This window comes from Suricata suricatta, chromosome 1 (genome assembly GCF_006229205.1).
Source record: "Suricata suricatta isolate VVHF042 chromosome 1, meerkat_22Aug2017_6uvM2_HiC, whole genome shotgun sequence".
NCBI lineage: Eukaryota > Metazoa > Chordata > Mammalia > Carnivora > Herpestidae > Suricata > Suricata suricatta.
In genome coordinates, this window is record NC_043700.1 from 10,613,246 (window position 1) to 10,636,711 (window position 23,466).

Below are 23,466 nucleotides of genomic sequence, written 5' to 3' on the forward strand. Positions count from 1 at the left end.
GCTTCAGAGTGGCTGCACCATTTTGTGTCCCTACCAGTGAGGAAAGTTCGTATTGCTTGACACCCTCACCAGCTTTGGTATCATCAGTGTCCATCTTAATAGCTGTGTAGGGGTGTCTTATTATTGTTTTAATTTTCGATTCCCTGATTAAGAAACTTTTCTAAACAAAGGAGCTTGTGGGAAAATAAATGAATCTATGTAAACAAACAAATAAAAACTGGCAATATTAATTATGCAGGTCATGATAAATCTCCACTAAAAGGCACAGATAATTTATAAAATATTTAAATGCATGAGGGTTTTTTGTTTAATGTTTCTTATTTGTTCATTTTTTAAAAAAATTAATGTTTTATTTACTTTTGATACAGAGAGAGACAGAACATGGGAGGGGGAGGGGCAGAGAGAGAGACAAACACAGAATCAGAAGCAGGCTTCAGAGTCCGAGCTGTCAGCACAGAGCCCAGTGCAGGGCTTGGACCCACGAACATGAGATCATGACCTGAGCTGAAGTCGGAGTCCTAACCAGGCGCCCCTGATGTTTCTTAGTTATAAATCAATAAGCATGTGCTTGAGTAGTCAAATATTTCTAGCCTAAAAACTGAATATTTTTCTTTCTTTAAGCCACATCAAAAATTCATTGAACATTGTACACAATCACTTTCTTCTAGGCCGTTCTCTTGTATATTGCCCTTTGTGCTTATCATCCTCAATGGCAAGTACAATTGCTAGGTCAAAAGCCTTAGAAATAACCAGGGGATTGCCTTCGTTTGGTGAATATAATTGTCTTATCTAGCACAAGTTAAATTCTAAACACTAAGTGTTGGGTATATGGGAGTACTCTCAGTGTCTGTAAATACAATTGTTTAAGTAGAGCTGGCTTGGAGAAGGAGAGAATTTCGAAGAGGCTAGAGTATCTGGAAAAAAAAAGAAAAAGAACTTAACCAATAATAAGAAGAACTGATTACCCTCTGAGGTTATTCAAAATAACCAGGTAGAAATATGTCAGGAGACTCAAGCCTCTTTGGTCAGATGAAGGTTAGCCAAAGTTTCCAACTGACGGCTGGTTTTCACAAAGTCCGTGCTGAATTTCCTGCGAACTCTGGCTAACTCTGTTCTGCATTAATAAAGCTGATAATTAGGCCCTGGTGATTTGGGGCCATGTAGGGCTGAACTGCTCATTTCCATAGTACCTCCCAGCTTGTAATTGAGAAATGAGTCAACAATATCTAATTAATTTGATACAGAACACTTTAATTATATTGCCTCTATCTTTATGTAAAGAATGTATTATCACATGTAGAGCAGTAATTTGTGTTCCTCTAGCAAAGAATTGCTTTACACTAGAATATTCTTTATTCATGATATTCTTCAGCAGTCTTTGATTTTATATGTGTGTATATAAGTTAACTAACACAGACTATATTATAATTTTTGCTGTAATTACTTATGTATGTAGTAAGTAGGCTTTATGCCCAGCATGGAATCCAAGTGTAACACTTGAACTCAGGACCCTGAGGTCAGAACCTGAGCTGAGATCAAGAGTTGCACGCTTAACCAACTGGGCCACCAAGAATACCACAGAATAGAGTATTTATAAAATGTGATTGAGTGTCTTCATATTTTTTAATTCTAAATAGTGATTAGGTTATCTGATGTTATTAGATGTTGTATTAGTTTCTACTTGCTGTTATAACATTTTCAAAAATTCAGTTGTCTAGAGCAAGACAAAGTTACCTCATACAGGTTGGGAGGTTGGAAGTCTGGATGAGCCTAAGTAGGCGTAAATCCATGTGTTTGTGTTCCTTCTAGACAATGTGTTTCCCTCTCATTCCCAGCTTCTAGAGGCTGCCCAACTTCCTTGGCTCATTTCTGTCTTCAAAACACCAGTCAACGGCTGAGCAGGTTTTTCTCACACATCACCTCATTCTGACACTAATGTTTCTGCCTCCCTCTTCCACTTTTAATGACTCGTATGATTATACTGGTCCCACGACGGTAACCAGGATAATCTTCTATTGGCTGATCATTCACCTTCATTCCATCTGAAACATCAATTTGACATGACATATTCACAGGTTTGGGGGATTAGGAAGGAGAAATTCTGGGGGGGGACATTGTTCTGCCTACCACCACCGTGTTGTCTGAGGAAGCCTGATAAGAATGCATGGACATAAATCCAAATGGTGGTTTGTATAATACAGGTATTGATACATCTTACATAACAGTGAGTCTGGAGGTGGGCAATGTGGCATGCCCACCCCATTACTATCAACCACCCAGACACCTTTTCCTTCCTGCTTCATGATGGGAGGTGTGTACCTGTCATATGGGTGTCCAATATGTCTCTATCCCATGAGGAAGGAAAGCCAAGAAGAGACGGTGAAAAGATAGGTCTTTAAAAATTATTTCCCAGAAATCCTACTGAGTGACAGCTGTGTACTTCTTGCTTGAAAGTAGCCAGGAGAAGGGGGCCTGGGTGTCTCAGTCCATTGGTTGAACCACCAACTCTTGGTTTCAGCTCAGGCCATGATCTCACATTCATGAGACCCAGCCCCACATCTGGCTCTGTGCTGTCAGTGCAGAGACTGCTTGCTACTGCTTGCTATTCTCTCTCTCTCTCTCTCTCTCTCTCTCTCTCTCTCTCTCTCTCTCTCCCTTTCTGCCCTCCCCCACTCACACACAGATGGATATACACACTCTCTCCCCATTTCTCAAAATAAATAAACTTTAAAAATAGAGCAAAACAAAGGAACCAGAAGAAATCACTACTTTCATGGAGGCACATTGTCACCCAGAGTAAAACTCATCCCTGCATTAAGAGAGAAAGACAGAGAGAAAGAATGCGGAGTACACAATTAGGAGCATTTGCTAATTCACTTATGGACACATGATAGTAAAATACCAGTGAGGGTCTTTGGAAAACACATGATTTTTAATATAGCTACCTATAAAATCACTTCAAGAATAATACAAATAAATACCTAAGAAGCTTTGTATTTTCATACTTTGTGCACTAACTGCATTAAATGTATTTTTCCAAGCAGTAAATTATTCTCTAAACATGTGCTCCATATCTTATGCCTCAGTGATTCACAAAACAATAGTGTGCACGAAAATCACTTGGGAACTTAATTGAAATTTTATATTCTCAGTTTCCACCCAAGATTCTGGTTCCAAGGTCTCAGAGAGGCGTGTATTCTAATGAGCACATAACAGGGTGGTCTACACACTGCTTTGCTAGTAGAAAAACAAAAACAAAAACAAAAACAAAAACAGTGATCACGTGTGCACTGAAATTAACACCTATTTATTGAGAAGATGCTATAGAATCTGTACTAGACATCATGAAAGATATAAAGAAACAGAAGACCCTATTCCTGCTCTTAAGGTGCCACTAGTTTTGATGAAGCAACTACATAGACACATTTCCAACTGCCGAAATGTGACAGAAACCACGAGAAGGGCAGACAGCAGAGTGAGCTCATTTTCCTTCCTAACATCTATCATGTTTACTCCTTAATATTTATTTGTGTCATTATCTGCAGTCTTTACCACTAGAATAGAGGCACTGTAAGTATAGGTAACATCTCATCCTGGCATTTTCTTTCAGTAACCACATGCTTTACTCTTTGTAGGAATGATACAGTATGCCATAAATAATCTTCAAATGAAAATTGTCCTGAGTGTGCTCATAACTTATTGAAATGAATACCTTGAGAACATCAGAAAGACATACATAAGGGAGAAGGTGGTACAGTGGGACCTGAGAGGTCTAAAGAAACAGAAATAGAAGAAAAGACTTCCCAGATTGAGAGAGCAGTATGGCCAATGATGTGGATAATGCTGAAGTGCACGAGCAATTAGGAAACATAGAATGACGTTGTTCTCATTGATGGTTCAATAGAAAGGTTTCTTTATTGTTTGTTTCATTTTTTGTTGAATATGACAGTGACGATGGAATATCATTTCCTGGAATATAATAGTCAAAATATCTATAGTTTTGCACTCTTTATATTCCTCCAAAGAAGTTTATTCTGCTTAGTTTATTGTTCTACATAAAAATTCTGCAAACCAAGTCGACTAAGTACTACAAATGCTGTCTTACAGCCATTATCACTGTTACTGTAGTAAGTACAGGACCACGGCTGCTAAAACACACCCCCATGCACACACACTCACTTCCAAAACCCAGAAACCAAAAATAGAAGTGTCAGAGCATGACAGATTCCCTGGGTCCACAGCTACACCTTCTTTTTCTGTTTCAGATCATGTTGCTAATCCAGTATTTATTAATGATTTCTTAGGGTCTTCTTGGATAGTAAGTAGCATGCAATTATAATACTTACCTGAAACCCTTGACTAAATTTTTTCAATGTTGATATGAGTCAACAGTCAGCTTCATAATAATGTTTTCAGGGGCCCCTGGGTGGCTCAGACAGTTAAGTGTCTGTCTTCAGTTCAGGTCACGATCTTGCAGTCTATGAGTTCGAGCCCTGTGTCAGGTTCTGTGCTAACTGACATCTCAGAGCCAGGAGCCCGCTTCAGATTCTCTCTCTCTCTCTCTCTCTCTCTCTTGCTCTCGCTCTCTGCCCTGCCCCCACTCATGCTCTCTCTCTCCCTCTCTTTCTCTCAAAAATAAATAAACACTAAAAAAAATTAGTGACTCAGTTGGTTAAGTGACTGACTTTGGGTCAGGTCATGATTTCACTGTTTGTGGGTTCAAGCCCCACATTGGGGTCTGTGCTGACAGCTCAGAGCCTGGAGTCTGCTTCAGATTCTGTGTCTCCCTCTCTCTCTCTTTGCCCCTCTGCTGCTCATGCTCTGTCTCTCTTTGTTCCTCAAAATAGTAAACGTTAAAATAATTTTTAAATATTATGTAAATATTTTCATGTTCCCATTGAAAATTAATTGAGTTATGAAGCAACCATGCAAAAGGTGTGTATTTTATAACAAGAATATATATACTTTAGATACTTCTCTCTTTTTTCTTTTCTTTCTTATCTCTTCTTTAACCTAAAAGACATATTGAAAATTAGAGTCATCTTGAAGGATGGTGAAAATGATAAAAGGAAAAAAAGGATGATGATCTAATAATGAAAATTAAGGATGGTTAATATGAATGACTAAGAGACAGGATGACAAATGGGGAAATATGATAACGTTATACAAATACTTGCCATGGTATGTTCTGAAAGAGAAGGATGATTTATTTAATCTGGCTAAGGTCTGAGAACAAGGAATAATGATCTTAAGGTTTAAAAAGATAAAAATGTAAGTATTATGAAAAATGTTTCTGTCACTGAGAACAATTAGAAGAAATATTCTTCCCTGTAGACAAGAGCAGTGGAAATGGTCAGGAGCAGCCAAGATAAAACCGTTGGGGACCTAATAGAAAAAACTGCTCTATAATGTCCTATTTCTTGGAGGGAGTAGGACTTTCTTTTAAAATATATCCTTAATCCCTTGAAACAGAAATTAATGATCCATGAAATGGGAATTCTTATTTCAATAGGGAGGTTATTCTACAGACTTTGAAAAGATCTGCTTTTGAGTCCAAAACTACCATTACTTCCATAGGCCTTATTTTTCTAAGTCAATCACTCTTTCCTACCAAAATATTCTTCTGTTCTCTATTTCCCTTCATGAGATGATTAATTAAGGACTGCTTTAGAAAAACAAGGAAGTGTAAAAGTTTCCCTTATTTCACAGTATAGTATTTCTTATGCATTTGTGTATCTACCTGAATATCCCTATTTCTCATTAAATATATCAACTCTTCCCCAGAATGAATAAGCCATGCTTTGATGTATAATGGAATCTACGTCTGAGTTCTCAATGACTTATTTCAAGTTGCCTGGTTTAAAATCTCCATAGAATATTATCATAGTTAATATGGTAAGTGGTTCTGATCAACTGATCATCAAATTTTCTGAGTTGATTGATATGTGTCCACACAACTCTATGTATTGTGTATCTTATCTAATTTCTTTAACTTTCATCTTTTTTCCCAACAATATGGTATATAATGTTTAGGGTGACCCAGAGACAAAGAGAAATATATATTGTGCTCGAAAATATTAATTTCATAATAATGTGTAGGGTGAAATAATGATTGACTAAAGGCTATGAATTCATGATCTGATGTAAGTGGTGAGATAAGTCAGAATTAGAGTGTTAGCAATGGACACACTGAAAGCAAGAAAAAATATATTTATTTCTAAGGAAGAAACCATAGAATAATAGAATTGATTATTTTTTGGAGATTTGCAACAAAAGCAAAAGGGTCAAGAAAAGCTTCAAGTTCTAGACTCTTTAACTGGTCTGAAAAATTAAGATCATATGATAATGGGAAATTAAGTGAGGTGCTGAATATATCTGTTTTGCTAGTTGAATATTTATTCCATTGTATACAAGGTGAGTTAGCTGGATGTAGCCATTCAGAATATTTCTTAAACATTTTTTGGCTTTTGTCTCTTTTTAAGCAAAATTTTAAAGTATTAAAATAAATCTGAACATTTCTCCAGGTGCTAATTACTAATGTGCACAAAGGTAACCAACCCAAATTCTTTTGGTTTGTGTCAAAGAACCACATCTTAATCACATATATATGTATATCCATACATATATATACACACATATGAACATATGAATGCATATACATACATACACATATATACACATATACCTATATGTAAAACGTATATATTAATTAACTATATAAATAAGAAGTGATTATATATATATCTATGATATGGACCTTAAATATATGATATATATATGTATATATATGTGTGTGTGTCCATGTGTGTACACATAGAAGTGTTACTTCCTAAAGAAGATCTTATTTTGTTAAAATTTTTTAATGTTTTTTATTTATTTTTGAGAGACAAAGACAGTGTGATAAGGGAAGGGTCAGAGAGAGAGGGAGATACAGAATCGAAAGAAGGCTCCAGGCTCTGAGCTGTCAGCACGAAGCCTGACGTGGGGCTCAAACCCACAAACTGTGAGATCATGACCTGAGCTGAAGCCGGATGCTTAACCGACTGAGACCCTCAGGCACCCTGTAAAGAAGATCTTAAACTTAAGTTGCCTTTTCTGCTCCTAAAACTCTGTGGCTCTCACCAGACTGCCAGTTACTGTTAGCCTTACAGAAACTCTCTGTCTATCTTTCAATTTCAGAAATTTGAGGTTTTAATTACTTTAGACTTTCATGGTTCAAAAGCCCTTGCAGACTCCAGTATTCAAGGAAGTAGAGTGTTTTATTTTGTTTTAGTCGCTGGAGGAGTCAGTTTCAAATATCTATTTATCTGTGCTTTTGCCATTGCAATACTCTTGTTTTCTTTAGGTGTTGCATCCTTAGTCTTTTTTTTTTTTTTTAAATCTGGCTCATTTCTGCATCTTAGCATTCCTTCTGCTCATCCTGAAATTCCAGAGAGAAATACTTTGGCTGTGATATTAGAAAGTTATGACCATCTTCTCCTTTTCATCCTCACCTTCTCTTTTCCTTTAATTAAAATGCATAGAGGGGTGCCTAGGTGGCTCATCTGGTTAAGCATCCGACTCTTGATCCCAGCTCAGGTCATGATCTCATTCTCCTGAGATCAAGCCCTGTGTCAGGATCTGTGCTGACAGTGAAGAACCTACTTGGGATTCTGTCTCCCTTTCTCTCTGCCCCTCCCCCATTCACATGTGCATGTGCACACGTGTGTGTATGTCTGTGTGCTCTCTCAGTTAATTAATTAATTAAAACTTTAAAAAAGTGAAAAGAGGAGCACCTGGGTGGCTCAGTTAAAGAGCATTGAACTCCTGACTGCAGCCCAGATCATGATCCCAGGGCATGGGATCGAGCCCCATGTAGGGTTCTATGATGAGATGTTGAGTGTTGAGCCTGGTTAGGATTCTTACTCACTCTCAGCACACCCCCTTAAACTGCACCTCTTCCCTGTTGTTGCATGCTAGCTCTCTAAAATTAAAAAAAAAAGAAACAAAAGACAAGGAAGAGCAGTAAAAATGTTTCTCTCCTGTAGTAAATGTAAGCTGGGAAAACTCTGTAACTGCTCTGCACCTCCTCGAAGGTCAGGAGTTGACCCACATTATTATCATAATTGGAAGTTGCCATAGTATCGTTTTCCTTTTGTTCAAAAGTCCATCTTTATACTATGACACTTTGTGCTATTAATTTTTAAACCTCATAATAACTTTAGTAGAATGCTAAGCTTTTAAATACATCATTTTCTTTATTGTTTACACATTGTAAATAATTTATATATTTAACAACAATTAGATATAAACTTTAACCTAACATTATGTACCAAACGAATAAGAAAACAATAGATTTTTAGTTCCAAAGTACAAATTGAAATCACAAATATACTCTAGGGCATTATGCTTGGCAAACAAGTTAGTATACAGGGTATAAAAGGTATCACACCTTTTGACTTCTTTAAATGTTGTTAATCTGCTATTATGTTCTTCAAAGCATAGATATATTAATTTGTACTTAATAAACTGAATACTGCAAATGTCATGAATTCTTGCATATTTGGTATAACACTTAACTTTCTGTAGTAAATAAGAAGATGATGTCTGTACATCTCCACTCAGAGAATCAGACCTTCATGTATTAGAGCAATAAGATTTGTGGTCTCCATTCTGGAGCACTGTTACATACCTACTTAGCTTTCTCTGTGGTAAAAAAAAGAATATAAATTTTAAAAAGCTGTCATTCAAGGGTTATCTTAATAAACCTTGGAAAATATGATAGAAGCCAAATTCATGAACATTTTATGATAAATACTTTTATGAAAGGTTGTATTAAGAAATTAAAGATTCATATCAGATTCTGAGAAAAGAGAAACAAATGCCAGTCACCCTGTATGTCTAATAAGAGAGCCAAGTGTTATGTGTACAGTGGTTTGTTTTTCTTTTCTTTTATTTTTTATAGTAATATATTGTCAAGTTGGTTTCCATATAACACCCAGTGCTTCTCCCCACAAGTGCCCCCCTCCATGACCATCACCCCTTTTCCCCCTCCCCCACCCCCTTCAGCCCTCAGTTCATTTTCAGTATTCAATAGTCTCTCATGATTTGTGTCCCTCCCTCTCCCCAGCTTTCTTTCCCCCTTCCCCTCCCCCTGGTCCTCTGTTAGGTCTCTCCTGTTCTCCTGCTAGACCTACGAGTGCAAACATATGGTATCTCTCCTTCTCTGCCTGACTTATTTTGCTTAGCATGACACCCTCGAGGTCCATCCACTTTCCTACAAATGGCCATATTTCATTCTTTCTCATTGCCATGTAATACTCCATTATATATATATATATACCACATCTTCTTGATCCATTCATCAGGTGATGGACATTTAGTCTCTTTCCATGGTTTGGCTATTGTGGAGAGTGCCGCTATGAACATTGGGGTACATGTGCTCCTATGCATCAGCACTTCTGTATCCCTTGGGTAAATTGTTTGTTTTTCTTAAAAGAAGATCTCAAAATTCCTGCAGGTCACAATGGTTCATAGGGTTTTTAAGTTATGATTTCCTTTGGTTAGATAGGGAATATTTTCTCAGCTTGCTCTTTGAGAAATTCGGAAAATAACTTTTAAGCTCACAGCTAACTTATTTTTTCTGGTCATTGAACTTGATTTGAAGAAGAAATATGAATAGAATGATAGCTTCATATTATCTTCTCTTGTGGCAGTTGGCTGGCTCAGTTGAAAGATTATGCGACTCTTGATCTCAGAGTCATGAGTTTGAGCCCCACGCTGGGTATAAAGATTGCTCAGTTAAATAAAGCTCAAAAAAATATAGTCTCTCTCAATGAGACCTTTTTGGGAATGAAATGATTTAAGATAATAGACACAGGTAAACTCTTCCATTTATGGAGAATCAAAGTGAAAGAAAAAAAATTTAAAGCAATGCATACCTGATGTTTTAAATATTTAAAAGTTAAAAACCTTTAAAAAGGCATTTGGAATTTTTAACCCTACACTGCTCTAAATCTGAAAAGTACATGTTCAAGAAAGTATTTAAATAAACATGTATAGTTTTCTCTCATTTAGAGAAAATTGTTTATGTGTGAAGAGAGAAAACAGTGGTTACATTTTTTAAGTAATTATACTAATGATACTATAATGGTGTGATAGGAGTAAAAACTGAATGAAATAGGCCTCAGTTCACATCTTTCTCTGACATGTTTAATCAGGATGAACTTGTGTGAATTACATATATGTAAAAAATCAGTTTTCTTCATTTGCCAAATGATCAATATCCATTTCTTGTAAATGCCAGTCAACAGATTCAATATTCAAAACATCTGTTTTTCTGTCCTAGAACAGCATTTATTTCCTAATGTAATATCTCAGCCCTGTGGTTGTTAAAAACTTCCTATCAGAAAACTCAGGGATTCCTACTACCTCTGTTCTGCAGGATTATATCCAAGACACGGAGAGCGTGGGGCCAGCCAGTAGAAGAGATGAATAGGGCAGGTTCCTGGTGTGGGTTCACTGTAGGGCATAGAGGAAGAGGTGGAGAGAATTCCCAGGAGCCGGAGTAAAAGTTAAAAACAGTGCACTTGACCATCAGGATATTAGTAGGGGCTCAGAAATCTTTTTTCTTAGCAAGGCTTCTCTTCACTTCCAGTAATATTCATGGCTGCCTTGGGGTCCTCAGGACTGAACTCATTTTACTCTTTATCCTTGTGTTTTCAATTGAATTCCCTAAAAAGCAGACTTGAAAATGGCAAGTTGAATGCAAAAGGGGAATTGTCCTTGGGGAGTGTTCTCAGGAGCTAGATCTCTAAGGAAGTACAGAAGGCAGATGGGCAGAGGGAAGAGCTGCTCTGTGGGGCACACGAAACTGATACCTTCCTTCGGGAGCTCTGTAGCTGGGATGGAATCTCAGACTTGGCCCCAAATGGGACTTGAGAGTGAGTATCGCTGTTTTGGCAGTGGGAAGGGCTGTAATACTGGGAGAGGTGGTCCGCTGCACCTGGGGGCTCTTCTGGAGTGAGGAACATGCTTGTATGTGATCAGAGGCTGACATTTGTAGCAGGTGGGGTTTAGAAGGCTCTACAGTGTATAGAGTGGTGCCCCTCATTGATCTGCTCAGACCATTTGGTTCTTGGAGTAATGCGTCCTGCCTAGAAAGAACCTCTCCAGGATTCTGGTTACTCTTCTTCCCTGGGAAATTCATAAGAAAAGGGTAAATGCAGAGATTTTTTGGTTTTTTTTTTTGTCACTCATAGAGCTTCACCATCTAGGATGGTGCCTGTTGATTTAATCAATGTTCCGGTGATGCACAGTTTCTGATGATGTGTAATTCATCTTTGAATGGCTATACATAGATTTTTTCCAGGATTGCGATAAATTAGATGTTACAATATGAAAAATTATACAAATCACTTTATATGTCATTATTAATTGGGTGTTTCTCCAGTAGTCAAACCAGGCTCATTTGTTAGAATGGAATACCACAGCTTAATGCATCTAATAATGTCTTCTAAAAGATGAAATGGCTCACAAGGGAGAGCCTGGAGAATAAGATCAATGAACTTATATTAGTGTAAATTATCACTGATTAATGAATGCAACATTGGGAATTGAAATTTAGTTAGGATTTAAACTTACTGCCAGTTTTCCAAGTTAAAGAAGATAAGCATGCCCAATACTGAAAAATATATATTATAATAATATGATATTTATACCTGATTAATTCCCAACAAATCCTGGTTACAATTAGAAATGGGAATTAAGAAATATATAACACATAATAAGAAATGTTTATTTATTTTTTAATATTTTAATTTTTGAGTAAGAGAGCATGAGCAGGGGATGGGCAGAGAGAGAGGGGGACAGAGGTCCAAGGTGGGCTCTGCATTGACAATAGTGAAACCAATGGGGGGCTTGAACTCACAAATTGTGAGATCATGACCTCACGCTATTTCAGATCATAACCTGAAATGTTAATTTAATGTAACATTTCTTATGGATAAAAACTTCTAGAAAAGGACTTTTCTTATGTATTTGTCCCCTTATATAATTTATCCCAAACTGAGCTTAACATTGCTGCTTTGGAATAGGAACTAGTTGCTTGAAAGAGTTTAGTGTAGTTTTCAAATGTACCTAAAATCTATTGTGCAGTGAGGTCATGCCAAGAGAAATGAATTGACATACAAACATTTATTCTGTTTGCATTTCATTACAAGTTGTTAATTGCAAAGACAAATAAAATGTCACTGTGTTCCCCTTTCTTAATAAAGTAGTAATAGCTTCACCATTGTAAAGGGATTCAGTGACAATCTCATCAAAATACGCAGAAAAACTGAGAGACAAAAAGAACAGGTCTGGGTTCTCATGACCAGGAGTTTCATTTCTGAGACACAGTCTTTGCCAGCTCATGCTTGCTCTAAACTTATGCCCACAGAGGTTGCTGATCTAGAATATCAAAGGTGGGAACTTTATAATGAGAGTGGTAGATCTCGGTAGAGATCTAGGAGACCATGGCTTTGTGTGTGATGATAAGGTCCTGTCTCTCTGACTCTGTTATAATGACTGCGGCCGTGATTGGAAACCCCGTACTCCGCGGGTAGTTTCATGGAAAGACTAATTGACCAAAGCATCCCATGGCCAGAAAACCTGATCGGCCTCAGAGATGGCATCAGCACACGTTCTTTGGCGATCATGTTAGGAGCACAAAATGTACAAATTATGTACTGGTTTACAAAAAGGAAGATAATTATTCCAAGTAACAGAATAATGCCAATTCAGAGCTGTTGTTTTTTTCTCTTTTTTCAACTGTAAGAGCATAAAACAGCATAACATAAACAAGTTAAGAGTGAAGTTGGGATACTTGGGTCGCTCAGTCAGCTAAGCATCCAACTTTGACTCAGGTCATTTTCTCACAGCTTGTGAGTTAGAGCCCTGCGTCAGGCTCTGTGCTGACATCTCAGAGCCTGGAGCCTGCTTTGGATTCTGTGTCTCCCTCTCTCTCTGCCTTTTCCCCACTTATGCTCTGCTCTCTCTCAAAAATCAACGTTAAAAAAATCAAATTTATCGGTTGCCTGGGTGCCTCCGTAGGTTAAGTGTCCCACTTCGGCTCATGTCATGATCTCAGTCTGAGTTGGAGCTCTGTGTTGGGCTCTGTACTGACAGCTCAGAGCCTGTAGCCGGCTTCAGACTCTGTGTCTCCCTCTCTATACCCCTTCCCCGTTCACACTCTGTTTTTCTCTCAAAAATAAATAAAACATTTTTAAAATATTAAAAAATATATTTAAGAGTGAAGAACAGTTATGTGATATTATTTTAAATAAAACCTGTATCCCATTGAAAAGAATTGTGTCATCTTCCAAAAGTGTAGGTCAATGTACAAAAACTATAGTGTCCTTAACACTTAAAAATAAAGTTAGTTTTAATAGAGTAGTATGATAAAAATATCCAGTCCCAAACTGAATTTTGACTCTTGAATTTTGAAACTAAAAAGAAAGCATTTCTCACATCCGCATGTTTACAAGGATCACATGGTCTCTAATTCAGTCAGTATTCTTGACTGAGATTCTTAGAGAAAGTTGGGGTCATTCTGTGACTGGAATAAAAGAGAGTATCAGATTAACAGATCTACTGGGGTTGCCTGGAGCCTGCTGTGGGGCTCAGTTGATTAAGCGCCAACCTGGGCTCAGGTCATGATCTCACAGCTCGTGAATTCGAACCCCGTGTGGGGCTTTGTGCTGACAGCTCAGAGCCTGGAGCTGCTTTGGATTCTGTGTCTCCCTCTCTCTCTCCCCCTCCCCTAGTCACACTCTTTCTCTGCCTTTCAAAAATAAATAAACATTAAAAAATTAAAAAGACAGATTTATTAAGTAACGGACATGAACTGGGTGTATATAGATACTGATGAATTAAGACCTATTCATTTTTGTTAACTTTAATTATTTTGAAGTAATTAACTTCTTAAAAAGATTTTATTGTGTTGAATAGGTATACAAGGCAAATAGTGCCTGTCTCTATGTAACCATATCACTTAAGTTTGTGAGCCTTGGCTGTATAAATACATTAATGTTAGCTATGATAAGTAAAAAGAGAACAATTCTAAGCACATCAGTAATGTGAATATTTTCAGCAGAGAGTTTATGTATGATAATGTCATTTGAAAGTGTTTCAAATAAAACGATTGAATGATTCTGATATATATGTGTGTGCATGTGTATGTGTGTGTGTGTGTCTGTGTGTATAACACAACAAAATGGGAGAAAACACATGTTCTGCCAAATGTATTTAAAATAAAGTTGTACAATTTTTATAAAGTTTTTAAAGGTTATCAAGTTTTAAAGTAATAACAGTGATTAATATAACTGATAACTTTTAATGAATGGTATTCAGTTTCTAGCCTTTTTCCATTTTCTCTTTTGTTACTTTAGAGAAACATAACTCTATGTTCAGTAGAAATTAGGTTTTCTGGGGACCTGGATTTAAATAGCTAAAATGAATTTTTGTAAGATGCTTACATCTATTAGGAGCTCACCTTTGAAATGCGATACTATAAATGCAAAGTTTGATTTCTTAAACACTCATCTATTTCCTACTCAAAGCTATACACGTGTATTTAGAATATCAATTATAAACATACTGCTTATGTAACATAATGAAAATAAAGTAGTATTTTACCTTCTACCATGAAAGAAAGTCCTAGAAATTTCAATTTTATTCCTTTTATATTTGCTGTGCCTTAACATGTCCTTCTTTCAAAATTAAATATAGATTTTCTAAGTCTCACATTTTGGAATCTAATGAGTACAGAATTTTTAATCTAAAGAGAAGAATATTGAATATTCTTGAATTATTTTTCTTTCTCTTACTTTTCCAGCATTGCTCTTCCCAGTGCCAACCAATGATATATTTCCCTGATACCTTGGACCTAAGTGCTGTCATTTCCATAGAGAGAAAGAGAAAGAAATATAAATTACCAGGCCTCAGCCCACACAGGACTCAGTCGCCCCTCTATCTTCTTACAGGTCCTTCCCTACCCCCACCCAAAACACCACAGTGACCTGGATGAGACGTAAAAGGAAACTGCTTCTGGGTCTTTCTACGTAATATCTAGTTTAAAAAAATTCATCAGCAACATGACCGTTGCCTCTAAAATATATACTGACAATATATGAAGTTCAGTTTCACAGTATCTGTGACTTCCACATATAAAGCCCAAAAGATAATTAACTTCTCCATTGGATGCGTCTGTTTTTGAGAAAAGTGAGGCTTGAAGAATGGAAGGGAGTCCTGGAAAGATGGCCGAGTCCTAAAAATTTGCAACGTTCTTTTTTTTTTATATGAATTAATGAAGGGGTACCCTTGTTCCTGTTGAATGTGGGGTCTTCTAGTTGATATAAATCTCCAAAGATAATCATTTAGATTTAAATATCTTTGCATTAATATCATCCATTTTATTTTCCTCAAAAGGTTCCTATTCAAATCGTCTCATACCTAAAAAATCAAAATAAAAAATTCCTTGTCAGTTGTTTTTCATCTTAGCATGATGAAGTTTCTTCCCATGGACTTAGAAAATTCTTTCAGGGGCACCTGGGGGGCTCAGTTGGTTAAGCCTCCGACTTAGGCTCAGGTTATGATCTCACAGTTCGTGGGTTTGAGCCCCGCATCAGGCTCTGTGCTGACAGCTCAGAGCCTGGAGCCTGCTTCAGATTCTGTGTCTCCCTCTCTCTCTGACCCTCCCCTGCTTGCGCTGTCTCTCAAAAATAAATAAAAAACATTAAAAAAAAGAAAAAAAAAGAAAATTCATTCAAGGAATTTTGTTTTTTTAAGAGTCAAAAGTCTTACAGAATTCATTACAGAATTCTTGGAATGATGTTATCAGAGAAGAGATAAAATGACTCCCTGTTTGCCAGAGACTAAATAAAGAGGCATTTGAGGAATGTCTATGTTTCCTGAAGCCTCCCACGCAAGAGTGAGTTGATGGCTTAAAATTCGGGGTAACATCTAACCCTCCATATTTATTACACTTACATCATATAAATGTAATGCATTTTTTTGTTTGTTTCCTGACTGCACTATGACCTTCCATCTGTCCTTGTCATTGATGTGGTCACTCCTCTGGCTATGTTCTGACCTTCCTGTCTAGGAGTGACTTGTGAATCCCTAACTTCTTTCTAAGTACCTGATTATAAAAGATAATTTACCCTTGAAATTCTCCTTTCCTTGTCCTTTTAAGATCTGTGTGTGTGTGTGTGTGTGTGTGTGTGTGTGATATTTTCTGTGTTCTCCTTGTAATATACATACCTCTTTTGATGGTATATACATAAATCTGTTACAATTGTTTGACAGTCTGTCACACTGGTGTCTCTCTTCTACATTGTGACCTTGTAGGAAAGAGTTGTCTTCAATTTATCTTTTTATTCTCGGACTTTGACAAATGGGAGATACTTAAAAAATATCAAAGGAGTGAATGAGTGGTCAAATTACTGTACATCTCGATTTAAAGTCTTTAAGTTCTATTTCATCATGCTTTGTTAAAAGTATGTTCTTTATGGGTTGTAACTTGTTTGAGAGGGTTTTTTTTAGAAAGCAGAAAGTTTTAAAATCTAAACTTGTAAGCTCTTATGACTGCTCTAAGAATAATAGTATAAAATCAGCCAAAACATTTACCTGAAAGAAATGGAAACACTTAGAATGTTTCAGCAAAGAAATTAGGCAAATGTCTTCTAATCAGTGAAAGGATGTTCACAATGGTACCCATGATAGAAGTGACCTGTGTTTACCTGGCCCTTAGCTATACTCAGTGACTGTCCTAGATTGATTTGAATGGGTGTTTTAAAGTGATGTTTAATTAAGGGCTCTCTTTACATAATTGCAGGATTTAAGAGAAAGAATAAAATTTAGAAAGAAGCAAAGGTCCTCTTTTCTCCCTCCTGTCTTCTCTCTCTCTCTCTCTTGTTTCTTCCTCAAGTTAAAACAAAATTAAACAAACAAAAAAAGATCCCTACCCTTTGTTTATTACTGTATAATTGCTTTATTTTGTGTTTGTGAGATAAATATACATAATTTTTTTCTTTTAGATCAACCAATGTTGTTTTAGAAACAATAAAATCATTATACATTACTTGAAACAAGTTTTAGATTCTAAGTATAAAGCATTAGGATAAATTAATAAATTCACACAACTAAGAGTAAATGGTGTTAGATAAAGCACTATTTTAAAGTAACTAAGGATTTAGGAGAAAGTTGGTATTTCTTATCATTTTAATTAACCCTACACAAATTTATTCAATCCAGATTTATTAACAATTTATGTAGATCAGTGCTCTCTACATGTTAGGAACAGAGAACATCAGCTCATATTGTGATTTATAATGCACTCCTTGATGTTTTAATGCCTGTTTACATGAAAAAATAATAATTGAGAGGAAAGAAGCTGTTTATAAAGTTAGTGCTCATATCCCAAGAACATATAAACATACACTAGGGACAGCTTTTTTAGTTAAACATGTACAGTTTCAAATAAAGTTAACATTAATTCAATAAATATTTGTTGAGCATACACTGTTTTAAACATTGAGACTTATTTCTCTCGGCATTTCTGATTGTATTCATTGTCTCATTTAAGTCCCAGAGAGACCTTTCTGGTGTCGTCACATTGCACATAACTAAGCTGGGGGAAGCAGAGTGAACCCAGATCTGGCCAACTGCAGGCTTTGACACCTTGACCGCAAATGGTGCTTAGTTTGGAGCAGTTAAGGAAGGACACTGGCCGTGGATCCCTGTCCTTGGTGCTGTCAGGGGAGAGCAAACCTCAAGCCAGAATGAAGAAATGGACGAATAAAAAAATGCTACAGAGAAAGCACAACTGAGCATGAAACAATGCTCCGTGATTAAAAAACGTAGCAGGAAGGGTACGCAGGATAAGAGTTTACAGATTAGAGAAAGAAGCAATTAACAAAGGACTTATTTTACAGAAGCTAAAAAGGCAAAGTTTAAAACTGGAGGTTTTTGTCCTGACACCTGGGTGGTTCAGTTGGTTAAGCATCTGCCGTTGGCTCTGCTTGTGCTTTGACTCTCTCTCTCTCTCTCTCTCTCTCTCTCTCTCTCTCTCTCTCAAAAATAAACAGGGACATCTGTGTGGCTCAGTTGGTTAAGCAACCAACTTTGGCTCAAGTCATGATCTCACTGCTCATGAGTTCGAGCTCTTCGTCAGGCTTTGTGCTGACAGCTCAGAGACTGGAGCCTACTTCTGATTACGTGCCTCTCTCTCTCTCTCTCTCTATCTCTCTCAGAAAAATAAACATAAAAAAATGAAGATCGATGAAGGTTGTTGGATGTCAATCTCCCAGAAAGGCTGAGGAGAGTGAGATGATGAATTATGTCACTGTATCAGTCACTCTGGAGCTCTCAGTTTGCAGGAAAACTTGTCATTCTAATCATAGAAGATCACAAAGGGGAAATGGTTAAAAGGACCAATGCAACATCCATAGACTCACTCTAAGACTGGAGTTTCCATCTTTATAGTTAATGTTATACTTGAGCTTCATCCTAGATGGAATTCGAGCCTGCAGTATCAGTGAATAAAGAATGTCGCTGTTCTGGTTGAAGTGAAAAAAACCTATCACTGTGTTGTGGAGAGTCAGTTTAAATATGGGGTGCCCCAGTCCCTGAAACTAGGTAGAGATGCAGATGATACAGAAAGCATGATTCTAACACAGTGCCTTCCTTTTTAAAAATGTATTTCATTTAAATTTGTTGTCTAAGATGCTCATGGGCATTACTTAAAAAAAAAAGTTCAGTAGTCAATAAAGTTGGACACTTATTTTGTTAATTTTGTTTGGACACTTCCCTTATGTTAATATATTATTTCCCAAATAGATTGCTCAGTGGCACCCTTTTCATTGAAAATCACCATAGAAAAGACATTGGGAAATATGGTCCTAAAGGAGAATCAGGGGGGTGCCTTGGTGGCTCAGTTAAGAGTCTGACTTCGGCTCAGGTCATGATCTCACTGTTCCTGAGTTTGAGCCCCACATCGGGCCCTGTGCTGACAGCTCAGAGCCTGGAGCCTGACTCGGGTTCTGTATCTCCCCCTCTCTCTGCCCCTCCCCTGCTTACACTCTGTCTCTCTCTCTCTCAAAAATAAATACACATTTAAAAAATTTTTTAAAGGATAATTAGGGTGAGAAGCAAAGCTGATGGCTAGTACCCCAGTATAGTATGTGATCATACTGATCATTGAAAATGAGAATATTCAAGGAGAGAAGTCTTTGGAGGATTTCTGATCTCAATCCAGTTATCATGAAATAAATAAACTTTGGCTTTATTACAGTTTTTGTGAAAATGATTCTTTTTTTCTCAGAGAAAGTCAAATGAGACTCAAAGGTAATGATTGTAGGAACACAATTCCACAGGAAATATTGAGAAATTTCAGTTTGCCGGTGCCCAAGTGAGCAAGGCATAATCAGAGTTTTTGTAAAGTCACTCAGTTTCTCTCAGAGGTATCTTTAATTTAGGAAGATCAAAAAGACACTGGATTCCATGCCTAACTACAACTGAGAATAATATGATTTTAATTACCCTCAAGAAATATAAATATTTTGTGAATTTTTATTGAAATTCTAGTTAATTAACGTACAATGTAATATTAGTTTCAGTTGTATAATATAGTGATTCAGTACTTCAATACCAATATCCTGTGCTCATCACAGCAAATGCCTTCTTTAATCTGCTCACTATTTTTTTTTATTATTTTAAGTTTTACTTTAAATTAGTTAAGCGGCACCTGGGTGGCTAAGTCAGTTAAGCATCTGATTTCGGCTCAGGTCATGATCTCACAGTTCATGAGTTCCCATGTTGGGCTCTGTGCTGACAGCTCAGAGTCTGGAGCCTGCTTCAGTTTCTGTGTCTCCTCTTTCTGCCCCTCCTCTGGTTTCACTGTCTCTCTCTCTCTCAAAAATAAATAAACATTAAAAAATAAAAGATAACTTCTAGTTAGTTGACATATACTGTAATATTGGTTTTGAGAGTAGAATTTAGTGATTTATCACTTACATATAATAACTCCTAGGGCTCCTCCCAACAAGTGCCCTTCTTAATACCCATTACCCCTCCAGCCCATCCCCCCCCCACACCTCCCCTGCAGCACGTTCAATTTGTTCTCTATAGTTAAGTCTTTAATGGTTTGTTTCCCCTTTCTTTTTGTTCCCTTCTCCTATGGCCATCTGTTTTGTTTCCTAAATTCTACACGAGTGAAATCATATAGTATTTGTCATTCCCTGAGTGATTTATTTTGCTTAGTATAATATAAGCTCGCTCCATCTGTGTCATTGCAAATGGCAAGATGTCATTCTTTTTGATGGCTGAATAATATTCATTTGTGTGTGTGTGTGTGTGTGTGTGTGTGTGTGTATAGCCTCTTCTTTTCTCATTCATTCATCAGTCACTAAACATTTGCACATCAAAGGAAAGCCAGAGTAACCATACTTAATTAGCAATTAAGCAAAAACTAGATTTTAAACCTAAGAATGTAACAATAAATGAGGAAAGGCACTATACCATAATGAAGGGGTCTATCCAACAGAAAGTTCTAACAACTGTAAATATTTATGCTCTCTATTTGGTATCACCCAAATATATAAATCAATTAATAACAAAGAGACTCACTGGTAATACAATAATAGTAGGAGGCTTTAACACCCCACTTACAGCAATGGATATATCATCTAAGCAGAAAATAAACAAGAAACAATGGCTTTGAATTACACACTGGACCAGATGGACTTAACAGATATATTCAGAACGTTTCATACTAAAGCAGCAGAATACTCATGTTTGTCAAGGAAACATGGAACATTCTTGAGAATAGATCACATATCAGGTCATAAAATAGGCCTCAAAAAGTACAAAAAGATTGAAGCCATACCATGCATCTCTTCTGGTCACAGCTCTATGAAACTAGAAGTCAACCACAAAAAAAATTATTTTTGGAGAAGCCAAAAACACATGGAGACTAAACAACATGCTGTTAAAACAATGAATGGGTCAGTCTGGAGGTAAAAATACATGGAAACAAATGAAAATGAAAACTCAACAGTCCAAACCTTTGGGATGTAGCAAAAGCAGTCCTAAGAGGGGAGTGTGTGTGTGTGTGTGTGTGTACACACACAGTTCTAAGTGGGAAATTTATAGCAATACAGACCTACCTTAAGAAGCAAGAAGAATGTCAAATATACAATCTGACATTATAACTAAATAAGCTAGAAAAACAGCAATAAACAGAGCCCAATGCCAGCAGAAGGAAGGAAATATTAACGATTAGAGCAGAAATACATGATATAGAAAGTAAAAAGAGATAGTAATACAGATCAATGAAACCTGGAGCTGGTTCTTTGAAAGAAAAAAATAATACAATGGACAAACTTCTAGTCAGACTTATCAAAAGGAAAAGAGAAAAGACCCAAATAAATAAACTCACAATTTAAAGAGGAACGATCACAATCAACATCTCAGAAATACAAATGATTATAGGAAAATATTATAAAAATTATATACCAGCAAATTGGGCAATCTGGAGGAAATGGTAAATTACTAGAAACACATAAACTACCAGAACTGAAGCAGGAAGAAATAGAAAATTTGAACAGACCCAGATCTAGCAAATAAATTGAATCAGTAATTAGAAATCTCCCAACAAACAAAAGTGCAGGGCCAAATGGCTTCTTAAGCAAATTCTACCAGATGTTTAAAGAAGAGTTAACATCTATTCTTCTCAAACTGTTCCGAAAAATAGAAATGGAAGGAAAACTTCCAAACTCACCCTACGAGGCCAGCATTACTTTGATTCCCAAACCAGACAAAACGCCCACTAAAAAGGACAATTATAGGCCAATATCCCTGATGAAACTGGATGTAAAGATCCTCCACAAGATACTAGCAAATCGAATCCAAGAGTACTTAAAAGAATTATTCATCATAATCAAGTGGAATTTATTCCTGGGCTGCAAGGGTGGTTCAATATTTGCAAATCAATGTGATAAGAACCAAATGATCTTCTTAATAGATGCAGAAGAAGCATTTGACAAAACGTAACATCCATTCTTTTTTTTTTTCCATCCATTCTTGATAAAAACCCTCAACAAAGTAGGAATAAAGGGACCATAACTCAATATCATAATGGCCATATATAATAGACCCACAGCTAACATCTTCCTCAATGGGAAACAAGAAAGAGAACTTTTCCTCTAAGGTCAGGAAAAGACCGTGATATCCATTCTCCCATCCTTATTTAAGATAGAAACATTTTTAGTTAAATATTGATTTAAATGATCACTGTCATGACACATTTTTCAAATGTGTCACTTGGGGCGCCTGGGTGGCTCAGGTGGTTGGGTGTCCAGCTTGGGTTCAGGTCATGATCTCATGGGTCTTTGGTTTGAGCCCAGTGTTGGGCTCTGTGCTGCCAGCTCAGAGACTGGAGCCTATCTTCAGATTCTGTGTCTTCTTCTCTCTCTGACCCTCCCCTGCTCACACTGTCTCTCTCTGTCTCTCAACAATAAATAAAAAACATTAAAAAATTTTAAATGTGTCACTTTATAATAATTTTTACAAGTCAATTTGTACATGTTATCTGTATGGACAATAATTACAAATATAACAAAATGGACTTATTTCAGTTAAGTTTCTTAGCTTATATCAGAGGGAATTCATTCCATCAGCATAAATAAGTATAATAATAAGTCGTAATAAAAGAAAGTACACAATTATATGCACTTTCCTGAAAGTAATCAATGAAAACTTATTAAATTATATTTGCATCGTTGTAACTATTGTCATTTTAGAACAAAAGGTATACATTTAAGGCAAAATCTTAATTAAGGTATACAGAAATAAGATTATTTGCTTTATTCAGTGAAAAAATAATTAGCCTATTAGGCCCTGAGAAGACACCTGTGAAGAAAAGAAGTTTATATACTATTAAGATATACCAGCAATTATCAAATAGTGTGATAAGTACTATCACAATCACATGGTTTGAGAGGACAAGGATTTTTCATATATATGTAATTTAATTTAAAAATTAAAACTAAAGGTAACTGCGGCGATGCATTCTTTTGAGGAAGTTCATGTGATCAGATGCAAAAAAAAAAAAAAAAGTCACGCGAAATCATCAGGTGAAGCTTTCTACTCCTTTCTTGTCAAGAAATCTATAGAGTCCACAAGTGAAGGCAAGAGTAATTGCCATTTTCCAGGAAGGAAATCACCCTTAATGAAATGGATTACCTATCCTGGTGACTTCTTCCTTTAGAAGGTTGACTGATTCTCTGTGTTCTACTGTGTACGAAGTGTGAACAAGCCGTGATGGGCACCGATGAGAAGCACAACTCTCTGCCATCTAGGGAGGGAGGGAAGGGGGAAAAAAAAAAGGAAAGGAAGAAAAAAGAAGAAAGAAATGCACGATGAAAACTTATGTTTATTTATTTTGGA